Source organism: Melitaea cinxia, chromosome 19, assembly GCF_905220565.1.
Source record: "Melitaea cinxia chromosome 19, ilMelCinx1.1, whole genome shotgun sequence".
Taxonomy (NCBI): Eukaryota; Metazoa; Arthropoda; class Insecta; order Lepidoptera; family Nymphalidae; genus Melitaea; species Melitaea cinxia.
This window is the reverse complement of record NC_059412.1, coordinates 428712-447335: the sequence shown is the minus strand read 5'-3', so window position 1 is coordinate 447335 and position 18624 is coordinate 428712.

The window sequence follows — 18624 nt, the reverse complement described above, 5'->3', positions numbered from 1 at the left end:
AGCCCAACGTCCACAAGTGCCACAACCCTGACTGCTTCAGCTGCGTCCGGTGGTCCTGCGTGGTGTCAATGATGTCACGGCAGTCTCACTCCTTGATTTCAATCGAAGGTATGGTTCCACAACATTTTAAAACAAACTTATCCTTCTTACAGAACGTGCAGCCAAAATTCGATTTTCGACTAAATTCGTTATTGTTACATAAAATACACAATAGTAAATAAAAAGCGTGTGTGATTGTTCTATTTAATGCACTTATAAAGTTGCGCCTAGAACTCAAAGTGCAAGTTAACATAGTGAAACAATATCATAATTTAGATAAGTGGACGCTTAATTATCCCTCTGATTGTATACCCATCCAAAACGAAGTTCGGTAAAATAATTCGTTTAATAGCAATTTTTCTATTCACGTATAAATTTCGTTCATTATGCTAATAGTTGAACGAGGGAATAAGTTTATTCCATACATTAAGATCACAGTTTTCCTACAACTCAACTGGTAGCTTTCCTCACTCGACAGTTGTTATATTAAGATAATTAATAAGTTAGTTCAGCTCTTGAAGTCCAACTAGAAGTAACTTGGTCTTGTAAGCGGTGCCGTGTTCTGATCGCAACGTAACCGAGTTATCGAGAGAGATCGACTGCAGTGGTCCGAAACATTGTTACTCGCTCGTGCAGACTAAGTTTGAACACTACACTGCAAACATTCGGGCTAAACGTTGTTCTTTCACTAGATATAATTATTCGATTACTATTATTGAGCTATATTATGGAGTGGTTGTTCGGATTTAAGTCGAAGTACGTAAAAGTAATATTATCAATACTAATTAGCAAATAACGCTATAATAATATCCAAGATGTTTTAGCCTTATGAATCCGACTATGAATAAAGATATATATTTTTTTTTAACCTTCAATATGCAGTCTTCAAAAAATATTATAGTATTTGTATTAAATAGACAATTCTTCATTTAATTTACACACAATAATTTATTTAATTTCATAAATTTATTTATTTAATTTAGTAAATTTACTTTAACTAAAACTGAATTTGTAAAGACAAAATTACATATGAACAGTACGTATGTATTGTCCTAGTCCAATTTGTTAGCGCATAATCTTCAGCACGGAAACGAGATTCTTGTGTAACATATGCAGAATGGTAAATGCTGAAGACATATTTGTATGAAATTAGTCAACGTAGAAGCGGTAACCACGTAATTGGATAGACGGAGCAGCACAATATGGAGGTACAGGCACTGAATAAATATTACGAATAACTTAACCTTGCATAATATTAACCAAAAACAGTATGTTGCTTTTATAATTTCCTGTTTCTTCCTTTGATACAGTTATTAAGACATTGCATAGAGGAAATTATATATATATTTTTTTTTAATTAGTACCCTTTATAACTGCAAATAATAAAAGACTTAAAACGCAATTTTTTTATAAGATTATAAAAATGCATTTTATACAAGTCCGCCATATTTAACATTTAGCTCATGACAGACATCGCCAGTGATGCTCGTAGCCTGCTAATAGCTGCATGCGATTTCCGAGCGAAATTATCTGGAGTGGCGCAGGTTATCCGGTAATTGACTGCACCGAAATGTGGGCACGGGCTTACTCTTATATGTACAAATATACCGTATACAAATTTAACTCGCACTCTATTTTATACTAGCTGTGCCCACGACTTATATACTGGAATAGTGACTTTGGACAGCATTTTTTGGCTATATCTTTTGGTTTATTTTGTATTATATAAACACCGTTGTTTGGGTACTTACATGTTCAATGTGGTTCTTTAAATTGGCAGTACTTTTTTATTTATGAACTGATTTACATGAAACAACGTGACACAAAGTTATTTTTGTATATGTATCGTGTATACATCCATACACATTTAGTAAAAAGCAGTTATTTTAATATTACAAACAGGCACTCCAATTTTATTTATTTGTATAGATGTATATATATATTGATTGATTGATGATAATGATTTGGCTTTTTTGACGTATGAAAATAGAAATAAATTTTCGTTCACTCCTCATATAAATAAATGACAGATGAATCTATCGGTAAACTCGATTCTGCTATGACAATATCTCACATGTAAAATGGCGTACAATGATGTACAGACATCAATGGACAATTTTGTTTTTAGGCGTATATCATAAAATGGCATCATACTCGAGTCACGATGAGTTTCCGATGACGTACCACGAGAACTAAAAATATTTGTAGTATGTTTTCAAAAATCTATTGTGCAAGACCTTTTATGTTCCTCGTCCAGTACATCACTTCACATCACTGAGGTAGGGCACAGCAGGAATTTCCTGCTCAAAATATGGAGCAGCCCGACTGGGGTAGTACCTCGACCTTACAGAAGATCACAGCAAAATAATACTGTTTTCAAGCAGTATTGTGTTCCTGTTGGTGAGTAAGGTGACCAGAGCTCCTGGGGGCATTGGGGATTGGGTCGGTAACGCGCTTGCGATGCTTCTGGTGTTGCAGGCGTCTATAAGCTACGGTAATCGCTTACCATCAGGTGAGCCGTACGCTTGTTTGCCGATCTAGTGACATAAAAAAAAAATCACTTATGGGGTTTTTGTTAGTATTTTATGCGTCGCTATATTAATTAGAAAAGAGCATGTTGTAAAAGGGTCGTACGTCTCTCAAATTGTTCAACTTATCCAGATCGCGATAGTGAACCTTGGTCGCGGCACACAATGGAGATGGCAGATAGTCCGCCTCTAATAATGAGAATACTCGCCGCGATGAAAAAGGAGATAAGCTATGTTTTGCCCTGGCTGTGATAAGTTCGGTTAGTTAGACAATTGTATCGAAGTTTACTCATAAGTATTTGTAAATAACAATTTTTAAATTTTGTCTAAATATATTTTATGGATACCCAATCATTGAGAATGACAATTAAGTACCTCGTCATTTTTATTGTAGTAATAATTATTAATAATTATATCTTCTGTAATTATCAGTCTTAAGTTAGTATTATATTCCCTAGTAGAAAAATTTCGATAAATCTTTTGTTCTTTGAAGTGTGAAAGTCACTGGTCGTATTTGCCCTTTGTGTGTACTCAATATAAGGTTATCAAGCTATACGACGATATCCGTCGTTGAATGTAGGCTGTAGCTAGTAAATCGGCTGTCAACTATGTACCGTTTTCAATCACACCGGTGCGGATGCGACGTTTCGTCGTAAACATTTATGTTTGAGGCTGTAGCGATAAACAGTTTACGACGGTTCAAGCCCTACCTACTGCCGGTTATGAGGTGAGTTTTTACAGACTTCTTTAAATTTTGATGAAAAATATAAACTAATTAAACTGTGATACTTAAATAGGTTCTTAATGAATATTAAATAAAAAATACGACACGAATTAAGTAATTACTAGTTTCGAAGTAACTGCTGATAAGATAGATTATTTTCACGTAGAGGTAACAGACATCGAGCCTTTGTTTTTCGCGTACAAACAGTTAATCCGTCCCTTATAGGCTGTTTCACCTTTATTGCGCGCCGGCGCCACACAATATGTACTTGTAGGCTTTATTCTCTTTTTTGTTACCGTAACATTGAAAAATGTCACCAACGTCAATAACACGCAAATGTTATGCATTTGTATGAAACAATATTGCGTCAGCAACACATGTCTACGATGATTTATAATAAATATTTTAATTTATTTAAAAGTATTTTACATTTTTAATATGTTAATTTTTTAAACACTTAACAGCTTAATTTTTTTTTATATAAAGCACATTCTGAACATCATTATAGTAATATTATGATGTATAACATACTATGACCCTGAATTAAAGGATTATTAAATGTGCTTTATGCTGCATAGCAAGAAAATAGAAAGCATTTTAGTTGTTGCATTCCCCAGATAAAAAAAAAAATTGTTTCTCGGCAATTTTTGTATACGAAGCAGCCCCCCGACGACAGGCCCCTGCCTATTCAACTACAGCTAAGAGTGCGACAGGTAGTTATTATCTTCCCGTGACTGTTTACCGCTACTTTGAATGATGTTTTAAGCTACTATATTGGTGTAGGTTCAAGAAGCTTCAAAACGAAAGGGAAGGTTATCCGTTTTCATATAATCACAGTCAGAGCGACACAATTAAGTTTGTAAATAATCGTTTGTCAAGCGTAAAAACGAGTAGCACAAATCACAGTAACGACCGATGAGCACGAGGCCGGCAGTCAGCGCGGGAGGGCGGCCGATTCGACGTGATGGATGGAGTGAGCGGTCACCGTGTAATAGAACTGTCAGATGGAGGCTCGATAGCGGCAACTCGCGCGGACCAGGCGCTCATAAATATTAAGTGATTAAACATTATAGACAGGGTTTCGAGTCATCTTATACTTTCTTTTTGAAAATGTACGTCATAAATGACAAAAAGAAGAAACGAGCATTTCGACTGTCCCTACGTACAATATCGAAACTGAAAATTTTCAATTTTTTTATTCCATAAAAAAACTACTTTTTATGTATATTTTCAAAGAAAAAAAGAGAAAATGCTATAAAATACACATAAAATCACATTTTTCATGAGTTTATACTCATTATCGATACTTAACAAATCATTCAGCGTAAAAAATGTAAAATGCCTTTTTTCAATTTCGATATTATACGTAGGGACAGTCGATTTAAAGCCTTGTCAAAGTTATATAACCCACAATCACAAAACTTATTTTATAGCATTAATAAAAAATAATTGAATATCATATCAAAAATTGACCGCTCCAGCGGGGTTCGAACCCGCGTCTCCGACTGACCGTGTCGGCGCTCTAGTCAATTAAGCTATGGAACGATGTACCCGCTAGATCGAAATTTTTTATATGATAATTTTTTATATTCGCTTTAAGTGAACCGTGGCGCCGTCTATAGTGAGCTCTTTACAGAAACCCATAACTATTCAAAGTTTCATATTACAATGAAAATCTTTGACAGGAGACGACACCATGCTATTTTTAATAAATGTTAACTAATGTGTGGGTAACACAAAAATAAAATCGTAGATATTAATAAAAATGTTTTCAAGTCACCACATAAGTGTATCTGAAACACTCTTGAGTAGTTAAATCCTTTATTTTAGTATTCATATAAACACTAAAAGAGACATGAAGTATATAGGCGTAGCATTCAAAGTTTTCAGGATGTGACTTGTATGAGCGGCGGCGACGCTGTGCGGCGATGCGGCATAACGTGAAATGTTAATACGGCCGCGACACGGCCCGAATCAGAAATAGGACATGGCAATCATTTTAAAAGGCAGGAAGAACGTTTCCAGCCAGCAGGGACCAATAAATAAATCTTTATTCCTAACCACGAACAAAATCTATTTTTTATTTAGTCCGTGTTGCTTGAAACACAATACACAGTTGTGGTTAACTGGTGCCCATTGTATATGGTAGCCAAGTTTCCATCATTCAACAGCCGTAAATTACAAAAACATCACTTGCTCTTAGCTAAACAACATTAATAAAATAGAATATTTTGGGTCTTCGAAATGGATAGCGGTACAAAACATTATTTGTCTATAATAAGTTTAGGGCGGAGTTCACCGACTATCATTTAACCAATGTTTGAGTAATCAGCCGATGAATTCCTAAACATCGGTTATGCACCCGGTAAAGTATTCACTGTTCACCACGAATATTTTAACCGTGGTTACTAAATCAGGCAATCACCATACGCTCACAGTGAATGAACCACTAATGAATGAATGTTATAAGTCTACTCATTAGGGAAGTCACATAGTTTTTATAGTCGACACGAGTTTTGGTGCCATCTATAGTTAGTAGCATAAAATAAAACGCTTTCAACTTGAGAAGTTCGAGAACGCATTGAAAACTGTTACGTTAGCATGTAGTGTCCAATTTGGATGGGTAATAACGTCACGGCGCTGTCATTGTCAATTTTTTTTTTATTATTTCTTTGCACGTGCTAACATTCTCTGTGTTGATTATTATTTTGTTCTGTTGTGAGTGTTTAATTTTTAAATTATGGTTTACTTGAAAAATGGCAGCTTTAAATAATTGTGTTTGCTCGCAAACGAAAAAAAAACCGACTTCAATTACATCGGCGAGTAATACAACGTAGATCGACGAAAAAATAGTCAAGTAACTACGCGTTATCAAAGATTACTCAAAAAATAGTTATCAGATCTCGATAAAATTTATATGTGACCACATGATAAACATCGGCTTTCGATTAAATTAAAAATTATCAAAATCGGTACACCCAGTAAAAAGTTATTGCGAATTTTCAAAAGTTTCCCTCGATTTCTCTAGGATTCCATCATCAGATCCTAGTTTCCTTATCATGGTACTAAACTAGGGATATCTTCTTTCCAACAAAAAAAGAATTATCTAAATCGGTACACCCAATAAAAAGTTATTGCGGATTTTCAAGAGTTTCCCTCGATTTCTCTAAGGTTCCATGATCAGATCCTGGTTTCCTTATCATGGTACTAAACTAGGGATATCTCCTTTCTAACAAAAAAAGAATTATCAAAATCGGTACATCCAGTAGAAAGTTATGCGGTATAATACAACGTAGGTCGACGAAAAAAGCGTCAAGTAAAAACGCATTATTAGATATAGCTCGAAAAGTAGTTGTTAGATCTCAAATAAATTTAAATGGGACCAATTGGCACACACCACCTTTCGATTAAAAGAAAATTTGTCGAAATCGCTCCGCCCAGTCAAAAGGTCTGATGTAACATACATTAAAAAAAAAAAAAAAAATACAGTCGAATTGAGAACCTCCTCCTTTTTGGGAAGTCGGTTAAAAAGAGAACAAACAATTTTTCAAGCGATGAGAAGCGTATTTTGACAAACGGAATCTAGTAAATGATTCCTCATTGTATTATTCGTAATAATTACGACGCATTTGAAATAAGTACTCTAGGTTGCCTTGTTTTGGTCTCTATATTTTCTAGATTTTCAAGAAGGCCTAAAGTCTTGATAGTTATCAATTAATACATTGACTGCGTGTTTATCTTCTATCAAAAACTTTCAACTAATGACGTAATGTTGCAACTGTTGTAAAGTCACAGCAGAATCTGTTGACCAGATGTCCGAATATGGCATTGATGGACGGTTAAACAATGCTGTAGAGCTCGGTTATAGTAATCAGCTGTTTAAGGGCTGTAAACACTGGTTAACGTATGGTGAACATTAAAAATGATTTAATCAGTTGTTTAACTGATAAACAGCCGTTTTAAAAGTCGGTGAACTCCGCCCTTAGTTGACTACTTCAAATAGTTACTTCAAAAATTGCTATCGTCTCAATTCTTCAAACAAAAAACAAGTTTGTCATTTAAATTTAGTGATGGCAGAGGGCATAAACAGATAAGGTGCAAATGCTTGTAAAATGTAACAATCAACTTAGATTAAAATAGTAAAGTTAAAACGTTTGGAAGCATTCATTTTTCGTTATCTCGAATGTAAAGAGGCAAATCAAAGTAATTCGCCATGTTTGTATACTCTCGCTCCAGTGAGTACCCGTTGCACAGTAGGATTTAATTTAACTTCGTATATTGCATTGCGTTCCTTAAACGTATCCTTCGGGTTTAAGTAACGACATGTCTCTCAGTAAAGCGAAAGTGGAAACACGAACGTTTTAAAACGATTTCCCACAAAGAAAACGTCGAATAACTTTCCAATAACTAAAGAGTATTACAGCGGGATGAGCAAATATAATATATTAAAGCTTTTAAAATACTATTAAATTAGTGACTTCCTTATAAAAATAGGTATTGTGGAAGATTTTCCATTAATATTGTGTTCCTCTTTAATTAGGGAAACAGTTGCAAGCGATGCTACGTTTATTGTTTTATCCGTTTTCGCACGCTCAACCTCGTAGACTCACAAAGCTGCATTGGATTTTGAAGTGATCGTAATGAAGCATAATCTCTCATAATCACAATCTGTGTGGAAACATTTATTCGAATCTCTGTTAGTATAGCACTCTTAACTCTGTGCAACACTTTGATAAGACGAAATAGGATAGCAAAAACTAAAAATAGGGCTCAGAATATAAAACCTACAAAAATATATTTTGGGAAAAAAGTCTATACAAATAAAGATCAAGCTTACTTTCCGTCTTCACTTTAATCATATCTTCCTGAGACCTATCTACTTGGGCGTGTTTTATTCGTAAAAGTAAATTAATGGTTCTTTTATTTAAATATTTAAGTCTTTAACGAGTTCTTCACCTAGTAAAAATTGTTTTAGTTTGCAACACTTTGTATATTATGTATTACGTTACTGTGATAATCTGTTACAGCGAGACAACTTATTCGCTTGGTGGACCAACGATGTGAGGCAGCAATAGAGCCAGCTCAAGCTCTACTCAACTTGTAGTCGACTTCGAATAGTTCGGACATCTCAACGATTTTTTAAAACTTTACAAGCATGTGACTAGTTTGACTTGTAATTTTCAATCTTAAATAATATTAGGATTATCATACATGTATATAATTAAGTACCTACCTATATCAAAAGACAATTAAAAATATAATAATAAATATCACAATCTATTTTTGGATATATAGTATCCATGATGTTTACTTTACTGCTAAACATTTAATATACTTAAGTGTATTAGTACTGAATTACTCTGCTATAGCAAACAAGCTACTAATAGCAACTAATTTAATCGCAAAACCTTAAACTAATTAATCACGAATCAAAGCAAACGTAATGAAATGAACGCCATAATACGAAATCAATCAGCGCTGTAACAGTTATTTCATCGACAAACTTCATTAAGCAAACCGCCGCCTGCACTTAATTGTGCGGAACCGCGCTGTTTCATCGCGTCGAGCCTTCCGCAAACAGTCACACGCACTTAAAGTGTAAACTATTTAATAAATTCAGGAAGCATCAATCATGCTCAAAGGTAAGTTGATTATGCTTCATCTTGAATATTTCAGGTATGAACTTAGTAGTTACATTAATTTGCCTTTCATTTTTTATTACAATCAGCCTGAGTTGAGACAAGGAGTCATCAGTCTAAAATGTCTAATAGTTGTTAATTTCTGTTTCATTAACAACACTGCAGCGAGCGAACAGTGTAGCGAGTAAACTCGAACTTTATTAACTTAATATATCGTGGCCACAGTTGCTGTTTAGATATAAAATCTCTGAAAATACTGCATTACATGAGCTTTTGCTACACTATTAGGTAGTGACGACATTGCTTATCAACTAGTTTAATAAATATTCAATTTAAAAGTTTGTTTACTCGTATAAATAGTAGACGTAGACGAAAAAATTGTCAAGTCAATACGCGTTATCAAAGTTACTCAAAAAGTTGTAATCAGATCTCGATGAAATTTAAATGTGACCACATGATAAACATCGGCTTTCGATTAAATTATAAATCATCAAAATCGGTATACCCAGTAAACCATTACATACAACGTAGGTCGACAAAAAAGTAGTCAATCGGATCAATTCGGAAATTCATACAGCTGTTTAGGTAGAGCAACTGTACCCTAGTGAAAACTTTAACACGTAAAGAATAAATTATATCCGAAATTCTAATACGATCAGCCGAAGTAACGATCCACTTTAGTGACCGTCGCGTGACTGGCCACTTTACTATATGGATTAAGCACGACGTGGCAGGATGAACCCCTTTCTATCAGTTTGGTACATTTACAGGCGTATTTTTTGTTTTAGTATGTACAAAACTTGAGCAAACTGTGTTTAAAATAAAATATAAAATGGTTGTGAAACAGAATAAAACTTTTTTTTTTAAACTGAATTTTGAACAGTTATTTATTACAACCGAAAATGTATATTAGTGTCTGTTTTAAAGTAATAGTGTCTCCAAACCCTCGAGATAACATTGAGACTCAGCGGGGTGGTTAAAAATGGCGGACAAACAACCAGAGCGCCACTCGAGCGAATACGTCAGGACAAAAGCGCAGCTACAGACGTAGCAACTCTACGACGTAGCGGCGTAGCACCCATGTAGATAACAATTAGTCGGGTAAGTGGTTTTAAAAACGAGTTTGGTACGAGAATGTCTGATTTAAATAACAATTTTCTTAAATCAGACGTACTCGACGATACTATTTTAAACGACATAATATGTCACTTTAACCAAGATCAAAAACTAATATAAATAGCAAATTCCCAGAAAAACATTACAGTACTTAAAACGATTTCTTTTCGTTGCGAGTTTACTACGTAGCATAACTTAAAATTTGTTATATGACAAAATTAAACTCAATCAAAATACGAGGCTATTAAGATTTCCCAAGCTATGTACAAGTAAACTAGTTGGTAAGCTTTGGTATTAGTAATAGCTATACCATTCACATTCATATTTACACCATGAGATAAAATTAAAGACAGCAAAACTGTGTGTTTATGGTACTAATAATGAAATGATTGTTCAACAGATTTAAACGTAGTCTGAAAGTATATTAAGGTCGATTAAACAAACAACGAGCAGACAGAGGTGCGTCCGTCCACTGCCGTTTTTAGGTCAATTACTATGTTCAGTATAATCAAACGAAATTAACGATTACTGGTAAATATTTATCCAAAAAAAAAAGCAATGCGTTAAATTAAAACTTAATGTACAACTTACACTATATGTCATTTTTCAAAATTACCGATTGTCACAGATGCTATTGTACGCAAACATATTATGCGTCATCATATTTTAGTTACCACGAGCCAATTATTACTGTGATTGAAAATGATGATTAAATATATCTTAACATTAATTATAATTAATAATAGTTACCGTTTTTTATTTTTTATTTTATCAAAAATAAAAAATTCATATATTAGTAATAAAATAAAGTTTATAACGTTCCTAAAGAAAGGCACACAAAACAAGACAACTGATAGCGTTTATTAATCATGGTCATAGTAAAGAAATTGCAGGTAGAGAGTAAGTTCCGACCATTCTTTAATACACAGAAACACGCTTTTGCTCAGCAATGGGACGACACAAAGTGAAGTGGTTCAGTTCAGATCAACTAATACATGTGTCGAGTTTTATTACTATATAACAAATGTAGGTAATATGTCGGTCCTTAATTATTGTGTCGTGTACGCTTAAGTTTTAAATTCGCTCTGACAAGCGCACAGCTAACGCTGCACATCGGAACTAAATGTGATGTGGCATCAACTCCACCGGGGCGTGATGTCAGCTTCTACTCCATGTTACAACTTTATCTTGCTGAGGATGTAAAATATTTCATTGTAGTAAATAAATATCAGTGTTTTCTATTTTAAAAATAACTGGCAAAGATTACGTTTTTTAATATTATAAGATACTCCAATTAATATAAAAATATACATATAATTTTCTTCAAATATCACCAAGATCGCCATTTTTAATACCATGTTCCCTCCTAGGGTACTGTCAAGAAACAATAACACTTATCGTTACGCATACTGGCGTATATCTACCGTGAAAGACGTTTATTTTAGGCATGAGAGGTCGCTATAGAACTGTAGCCATATTGAAGGATTTGAATAAGTTCCAGTTGACGACATCCTAGACGACGATCTACGTAAGATTGCCGGTGTAGGCTGGATGAGGATTGCGGAAGACCGGATGTCCAGCAGTGGACTGCGATAGGCTGAAGTGTGTGTGTGTGTGGCGACATCAACCATTATATGATTATGGTTTCTGAAATCTGAAATACCTAAATTTCTCTCTCGTCTCTTGTTTATTGATAACATAATTCCTGACAAGAAATAAGTAAGTCCGATTAAGCCTCCTGCAAAACATTTCGCCGATATTATGTGAGCACTCTACTAAATAAGCCATTAACGCGTCGCAGGCACGGATGGAAATATCAAATTGTGAACTTTACCGAAAGGGGACCCGGTTAAAGTCAGGAATTATGACTTGTTTTTATTACATGCTGAATACTAACAAGTTATAACAGCAATGCTTAAAAGGGTATAAATTACAATATAGCACTGAAGTTTAAATCAAGGACATTAACTATCTATACATCAGATAGATTCTATACAATATACAAACAAATAAAATTGGATTGTGTTTGTAATATTAAAATAACCGCTTTTTACTAAGAGCATATGGTTGTATGTACGGTACATATACCAAAATAACATTTTTGTAAAAATTTTGTCCGGCTAATCTCTGAAACGGCTGGACCGATTTTGACGGGATACTTTCACTAGTAAATAGCTGATATAATAAGGAGTAACTTAGACTACCCTTAGTTTTCAAATTTGTTTATTTTTTATAAGTCTGAACTGAACGATAACTTTTTTGTTAAATTCCACGCCGCGAAGTTGAGGGGTCAACTAGTATTTAAAATAAATTTGTAATAAGTATCCTAATTAAATTACTTGATTCTTAATTCATACGTCGCTTTTTCATAGGCTTGTGAATGCGAGAGTAACCTCCTGATATAACTACAACCCATAATATCTACACTTTTACTAGTACTATACATAGAACAATTATTTTTAACTGAAAATACGCACTTGTTTACTCTTGTATATGGTATTTCTTTAAAATAAACTAATTGCGTTGCTCTGAAAATAGAGTTTTTATTTCGTTAAATTTTAATCTATAGACACTCTCACCTAAAAATAAAGAAACCACAATTTATGTTTCTTATTTCTAACTCTTTCTTTATTAATTATACTTTTTTATTATTATTATCCGTCTTCATCAGCCACCACATTTTTTAAGTATAATTATTTTCCCATGTCATCTGACAATGACACTTCAAAAGACTTAATTTAAATATTTAAAAAGAGGATACTCTTTATATATAAAATTGTAACAGGTCCAATTCTGTATATTGAAGATATTTAGACAATGTCCTTAGGCACTATATATTTCTCCGTTGTCTTCATTGTCTTTTTGTATCTTGGCGACGCATCAAGCCGAAACCACTTAATTTGAAAGAAACTTGAAATTATTTAAATAAGTAATACGAACTAGGACAATTAATCATTTTTTAGCCTGAAATTCCCTTGGTAGAGATGATAAAAGTTACAGTGTGTTAGTACAAACTAAGTCGACTGTGCAGCTAATTAAAATGGTAGACTCTACTAGCATTTAAATTAAAAACATACAACTATATATTTTATTCGTCTAAAATATGCATAGCATTAAATTATCGTCTTAAACAGGGCGACAGCGGAGTGCTAAGTACAGTTTCGCTAAGACGTCCCGAGCGATGGGAATCTCAATAAGCGCTGCGAGGCAAGGCGCGGCGTTGACGTCTAGTGGGTGCTGATCGACGTGCAGTTAATTGAAGAACGGACTCCCGAGCTGAACCACTTATGAGTTCCGATGCTCTAGGATACTCGTCATAAATAGTAATACTTAATTTGCAAATTATGTTTACCAAGTTTTAATAAGATTTTTACAAAGAATATATGGCGACTGACCAATCAGAAAATTAGTATTAATTATTCGGAAGATAGTGTCGCCATCTTTGTGCTCTTCCGGTACTTCAACAAATAATAATTACAGTAAGAAAACTACAATGTTATAAAATTATTAGAAGCATAAATTTAAATGATAACAGGATTTATTGTATATTATATTTATAGTAATTTATTTACAGGGGACTGACTAATCATGACTAATCATATGCTGTGTGGCTACGGCACTAAAGAATTTAGCCACCCCCTCTCTTTCCGTGGGTGTCGTAAGAGGCGACTAAGGGATAACAAGGTTCCACAACTATCTTGGAACTTAAGAAGCCGACCGATGGCGGGATAACCATCCAACTGCTGGCTTTGAAATACACAGGCCGAAGACGGGCAGCAGCGTCTTCGGTGCGACAAAGCCAGTACTGCGGTCACCAACCCACCTGCCCAGCGTGGTGACTATGGGCAAAACACATGAGTTCACGTTATTTTTGGCGTAAACTTGTGGAGGCTTATGTCCAGCAGTAGACTGTATAGGCTGTAATGATGATGATGATGACTAATCATGAATTAAAATTAACCATTCGGAAGATGGTGTCAACATCTTTGTACTGTTCCGGTACTAAACGCATAAGCAAAAAGAGTAATATCGACACCAAATCCAATATTTCAATAATTGTTAGAATTACAAATTTAAATGCTAACATTAGTAAGTTACAACAGAGCACCTAAATGACAGTCGCACAACTGTTGTTAAGTCAAATAGAAAAAGTGGATAGCGGATACTTATATTAAAAGGCTTTCTACGCTTTACAGCGCGACACTACGGGTTGCAGCCCACGGAGACAGGAATAAAACGATGATGTATTGTACGCTTTAGAAATTCAAATATCGTTTTTTTGGCGAGTCCTTTTTTCTTTATTAAGGTCGTAACATAGGCATATCTTGCATCGTTATATGTGTGTTTCCCTCGGAAATATATCTCTCTTATGTAACGGACATATAATATCGCAGCGTGCTTCATTATTCATCTCTGTCAGGTTATATAAAAAGACCCAATGAGAGCTTTACGTACATGACGGCACGCTTTGTCGTCCTACCGTCACCGTCGGAACGTGCACGCGGCCGAGTAATATTAGGTAAATATGGATTTCAAGCGTTATTGTCGCGTATTTTTCTAGCAGTACTTTTGATTGATTCTTTAGATTGTGTTCCAGGAATCTTTAAAAAAGCTTCTCTTTAAATGAAAACACAAAAAAATGGTTTTTTGATTGTGGGATATAAGATAAAATTTATAGTAAAGGAAATAAATAACAAGGCACACCTGTTTTGTTTCCCAAGTTATAATTTTACTTAGTTGTTCGATACCTATCTATATTTGTCTATATTTGGACTTACGCCCACGGAAGATCTACCCAGTCTCTGCCCGAATTTATTGATTTAAATAATGACGCAAACTAAACGAATTACCTTCGTATTGCCAAATATGATATTAATTATACTTAGTGGGCGCGGCTTCGGTTGTTATATTACCCTTCAGTTCTAAAATTGGAACAAATCATTCGGTAAGAAAGGCGCTATGAGTGCTTGTTTTCAATACAATCCAAAAACGTTAGACAGAAGAGAATCTGTAGCTATTTCGAATTAATTTTTATTAAGCTCGTATTGTTTTTGTAGGTATTTAAATAAAATAATATTTAACCAATGTACAAATAACTTTAATATGTATGTATATAGATACTTCTAACAATCGACCGAACTCAAATCACTTCATAAAGGAACAGAACCGGTACCGAATATAACACAGAGCTTAAGTTTGATTAGTTTAGTTCCATTTCTGAAGCGTTGTGGGTCACATATACGCACTATTATTTACAATATATTAATATACTATTATATGTAAAAGCAAAGTACCAAGCAGTTCATGAATATTACTATATTTACTACTATTAGTATAACAAATATATACATAAAGTAAAAATTAGAGTCCAAGTGAAATAAACATTATTGCAAAAATACGAAAGATTGGCAATTTTGCCCAAGATTGGCCAATAACGATAGAATTACTCAACAAGATTTATCGCCTATAATAGGCAGAATTCATCTCTTCTGCTTTAGTCGTGTTCGGTCATCAATATTACGATGTACGCATAACCACAATGCAATAGGGTAAAAACGTAGTGATAAAATTAATAGTCAGCTATTCGAAAGCATTTTATTAGAAAAAACAATTCTTGAAGTTTTAGCGTCTAATCTATTAATCAATTTTGCCTGCACTACAATACCAATAAAATTACAGCAGCTTTCTAACTCTTAGTACACTAGACTACCACCCATAAGTGCCATCTCCTGAATGCCAATAACCAATTTTACTTTAAACAAGCTACGAACTAGTTCAAATCGCTACGTCGTAGCGCGGCGTCTCGTTGCTAAACGTCGTCATAAGGTGTCATGGTCGTAGTGAGGCCCGGTTACCATGGAAGCGAGTCGCCGCCGTGCCGCGGCACGGTTTTATTTTTCGCAGAAGCGGTTTGTAACACTGGAATTTTCTAACATGCTCGAAGATTTTTTTTTAAATAATGGGACAATAGTCTGCCAAACCTTAGATACTAAAGCAATAAAAACGTAGATAAATATTTTTTTCAATAGTTATAACCTTTCATCCGAATATCGAAGGCCTGTTTATAAAATAAATAAATAAACAAACATTTCACACTAGGATTCACTTATGTGTCTGGGGTCCGGAAACAGACACAATAGACAATCACAAACGCCTAGACCACGGCAAACATCTGTTTGGCCAATACAAATCGACGGGTCCTACGTATAAGGGCCAAGTAACAATTTAAGCTTTTTCACTTTTTTGTTTTAAATGCTTCCTTTTACTCCAGTTAACATGTTGCGCTTAAAAGAATACACATTTATAGGTGCAAATACTATATTTTTCTGTAGTAAAAGGGCTTATCTGACATAATTTAAACGTATAATGGCTAAAAAGGTATTCGAGACTTGTACGCGGGGGAATCCCGCGTCGTTGTTTACTACAACGGCCGATCAGTCAGTTGAGCGCTTCTACGGCACACGGAACGATATCGCACTGCAATAATAACTAACCAATTTTTTGTCTTATGTGTGTTACAAGATCTAACTTCTGCAACATGACCTCCAAATATAATTCTAGATACAACAGAAGTCAGAATTTAATCAATTTAGCAATTCACCATAAAACATCTATAGACCCAGAAACGATCAAAAGTATTTTTGATGACGTCAACTCATTCGAACCGGTTGATTCACAATATTGTCGTAAATAAAGTAATAAACTTTATTTAGACAGATCATTAAGTTTTACTCGAATGTTTAACTTATATATAGAGTGGTTTGATTCACCTAAGTATGGTACCAAGTGCGAGTCATTAAGGCACAGATGTGGTCAATAAAAATATCAATCTGTCATTTCACAAACCCAAAAAGAATCAATGTCATGTCTGTATATCTTATAAAAATAGTCCAATAACTCCGGATATAAAAGAAAACTTTGATAATCATATCAAGAATAAAAAATACCTAGAGCTTTAAAACACGAAGATAAACATTACGCACAAAATAATCCTACAACATTTTGTGCAAATTTGATTGATGACCTTTTTAAATGAATTTTATTATTAACAAGTAGAAGTAATTTTAATTATACTTGCTACACGGCATTAATATATTGTGGAATGTTGTGTACCCCGTGATGGGATACATATTAGATAATAATGTAATAGTGAATTATATGTAATGTTCCATATGTATTTTGTGGATGTACCTATAAAAAAAAAATAAAAAAAAATAGATAAATAAATAATTATGTAGTGAAATTTAAGTAAATAACAGAAATAGATAACTTATACATAGATAAACAAATAATAACTATATAAAAAATAATATATATATATAAGAAAAAAAAAATCCTTACTAACAGTAACATAGGTTAAGTGTACATTGTAAGTAGAACATAAGTGTACATATATGGTAACTAGGAAATAAGTGTACATATATGATAACTAGGCAAATAAGTGTAAATATAGACATAGATAAGAAAAATAATAATGTTAGAAATTAGAAAGCAATTATGTGTATACTTCTGCATAAACAGTATAAACAGTAAGGAAAAACAAAAAAAAAAAAAAAAAAAAAAAAAAACCTTCGGCGTCGGACCACGTCCTAGTTTTACTAGGCAGTCACAGGATTGTCGATCTGTAGTATAATAAGTAGAAAAATCGCCTGTAGTATTATAATGCATGCATGATAAACAAAGGCACGGGCATTTTGAGCCCGTGGATCAAAATTTATAAATAAAAAAAAAAAAAAACATTTTGTGCTACATTTGATTTACAAAAAGTGTTGCTGGCCTAGTGGTGGAATTAGTTTATTTTATTATTTGAAGCGTTTGAAAGTTCATAATTTATCCGTGTTTGATATTGGAAATTTGGTTGGTACCTGCTATTTGTGGAATGAACAAATAGCTATGAAGGGCTCAAACGAAATAGCTAGCTGTATTTACGATATTATTAAACTTAAGATTAAAGGAGGCTGTGATGACTTTAGATTTTGGTCAGATAATTGTACTGGCCAAAATAGGAATAGGATAATGTTTTTTTATGTACCTCTATGCAGCTAACCAGCTTAGTATTGGTATTGAACATACTTTCTTTGAAAAGGGACATACACAAAATGAAGGTGATTCCATACATGCCACAATTGAGAAAGCTTTAAGACATAAGAATATTTATACACCATCTGATTGGAGTTAATTAATAAGATGGGCTAAAGCAAAAGGAGCTCCTTATAATGTTATAGATGTAGCTCAAAACATGGTTTTCGACTTAAAAAAGATGCAAGCAAGTGTTTGTTTTAACTGGACTAAAAATTAAGAAGGGCAAAAAGTGCCTTGGTCTAAAATCAAACAAGTTCGGATCAGTAAACATGAATCATACATCGTGTTTTACAAATTGGATCTATCTGAAGATGCTTTGGAAAACCGCACTGACATTTCTGATTCTGTTAGGACAAGACGAAAAATTGCTGACAGATCGGAAATACCTTTAAAATTATGTTATAATCAGTTATTACCAATCCGTCCATCCAAAAAAAGATTTAATTGATTTGTGTCGAAAAAATATTATTCCACTAGTTTATCACACGTATGTACG